The following is a 2909-nucleotide window of genomic DNA, read 5'->3' as shown; positions in this document are numbered from 1 at the left end:
CCTATACACCAATAACAGACTTAAAGAGAGCCAAATCAAGAACAAACTTCCATTCACAATTGCCACAAAGAGGATAAAATACCTAGGAATACAACTAACAAGGAACGTAAAGGACCTCTACAAGCCACTGCTCAATGAAATAAGAGAGGACACAAACAGATGGAGAAACATTCCATGTTCATGGTTAGGAAGAATCAATATCGTGAAAGTGGCCATACAGCCCAAAGTAATTTACAGATTCAATGCTATCCCCATCAAGCTACCAATGACCTTCTTCACAGAACTGGAAAAAACCACCTTAAACTTCATATGGAACCAAAAGATAGCCCGCATAACCAAGTCAATTCTAAGCAAAAAGAACAAAGCAGGGGGCATCACACTACCAGACTTCAAATTATACTACAAGGCTACAATAATCAAAAAAGCATGGTACTGGTACCAAAACAGAGATATAGACCAGTGGAACAGAACAGAGGTCTCGAGGCAACGCAACAGATCTACAACCATCTGGTCTTTGACAAACCAGACAAAAACAAGCCATGGGGAAAGGATTCCCTGTTTAATAAATGATGTTGGGAAAACTGGCTAGCCATGTGCAGAAAGCAGAAACTGGACCCCTTCCTGACACCTTACATTCAAATTAACCCCAGATGGATTAAAGACTTAAATATAAGACATAACACCATAAAAACCGTAGAAGAAAATCTAGGCAAAACCATTCAGGACATAGGCGTAGGCAAGGACTTCATGAACAAAACCCCAAAAGCATTGACAACAAAAGCCAAAATAGACAAATGGGACCTAATCAAACTCCACAGCTTCTGCACAGCAAAAGAAACAGTCATTAGAGTGAATCAGCACGCAACAGAATGGGAAAAAATTTTTGCAGTTTACCCATCTGACAAAGGGCTGATATCCAGAGTTTACAAAGAACTAAAACAGATTTACAAGAAAAAATCTAACAAGCCCATTCAAAAGTGGGCAAAGGATATGAACAGATACTTTACAAAAGAAGACATACGTGAGGCCAACAAACATATGAAAAAATGTTCATCATCACCGGTCATCAGAGAAATGCAAATCAATACAACATTGAGATACCATCTCACGCCAGTTAGAATGGCGGTCATTAAAAAATCTGGAGACAATAGATGCTGGAGAGGATGTGGAGAAATAGGAACACTTTTACACTGTTGGTTGGAGTGTAAATTAGTTAAACCATTGTGGAAGACAGTGTGGTGATTCCTCAAGGACCTAGAAATAGAAATTCCATTTGACCCAGCAATCCCGTTACTGGGTATATATCCAAAGGATTACAAATCGTTCTACTATAAGGACACGTGCACACGAATGTTCATTGCAGCACTGTTTAGAATAGCAAAGACCTGGAACCAACCCAAATGCCCATCGATGATAGACTGGATAGGGAAAATGTGGCACATATACACCATGGAATATTATGCAGCCATCAAAAACGATGAGTTTGTGTCCTTTGTAGGGACATGGATGAACCTGGAAACCATCATTCTCAGCAAACTGACAGAAGAGCAGAAGATCAAACACCACATGTTCTCACTCATAGGCGGGTGTTGAACAATGAGAACACATGGACACAGGGAGGGGAGCACTACACACTGGGGTCAGTTGGGGGGAAATAGCGGAGGGATGGTGGGGGGTAGGGAGTTGGGGAGAGATAGCAATGGGAGAGATGCCAGATGTAGGTGATGGGGAGGAAGGCAGCAAATCACACTGCCACATGTGTACCTATGCAACAATCTTGCATGTTCTTCACATGTACCCCAAAACCTAAAATGCAATAAAATAAATAAATGGGAAAAAAAAAGAAAAAGAAAATTGGTACTCAAGATACTCAGTTACTTCAACTGGTCTGTGACCAGGACAATCAGGGATAGGTCTGCTTGATGCCAGGCCACCAAACTACTGAAACACTGCTCCTTATATCCTCTCTGACTAGCAGCAGGATTGGTTCTAGTGGTAGAAAAGAAGACAACAAGAAAAAAACTGTAAACAGTAATAACCAGTAATGGTCACTTACCTAGAGGTAAAGGTGACTGGGCTCAAGTGTGATTTTTATAGGACTGGGCCCAAAACATCTGTCCAGGAGACGCCACTGCCCGTGTCTCCTTTTGGGGAAGGTGTCAAGCCTAACAGAGTGAGAGTCCTCAAACTTATGCCTCCTATCATTTTATATAGTATGCTGAAAACCAACCCTTTGAATTTTATCTGGAAAATCTGCTTCTAATAAAGAACAACAGACTTTTCTTTCTTACCTTCATCAAGGCCCCAAAGTGGTTTTCAAGAATGGCTTAACAGATCATGAATGATAATTATCCAACCTGTAAGTTACGAAGACGTAGGTATAGTAATGAGCACTCAGAAAAAGACTTCAGAGATCCAAAGCAAGACTAAAATTATGCTATTAAATTCTAGTGTCTCTTGTTTTGTGGTTTGTGTTTTTTATGACCTTTTTCACAATATTATTAATCACATGAAAATTGAGAAACACATGTTTGACATCTGTAAATAACAGGTTTTCATATCTGGGCATCACTACTCAGGCAAGCCTAAAAACAGATTTATTTACATTTTATATATTCTCTTTTGTATGTTCTCCCACATCAATTTTAAAGTTTTATTAGATGTAATTCATATATCATACAATTTACCATTATAATGTGTACAATTCAATAGTTTTTCACATATTCACAGAGTTGTATTACCATCACCACCCCATTTACCCCTTAGCTATCACTCCTCCCTCGCTCCTCTCAAACCCCCCCTCCCCTGCCAATACATGCACTGACCAAGGCAACCACTAATCTATGTCTGTAGATTTGTCCGTTCTGGACATCTCATATAAATGGAATTATACAATATGTAGTCTTTGG

The sequence above is a fragment of the Cebus imitator genome, unplaced genomic scaffold (assembly GCF_001604975.1).
Source record: "Cebus imitator isolate Cc_AM_T3 unplaced genomic scaffold, Cebus_imitator-1.0 Scaffold858, whole genome shotgun sequence".
Lineage (NCBI taxonomy): Eukaryota > Metazoa > Chordata > Mammalia > Primates > Cebidae > Cebus > Cebus imitator.
The sequence above is the reverse complement of the archived record's forward strand: the minus strand, read 5'-3'. Positions refer to the sequence as shown.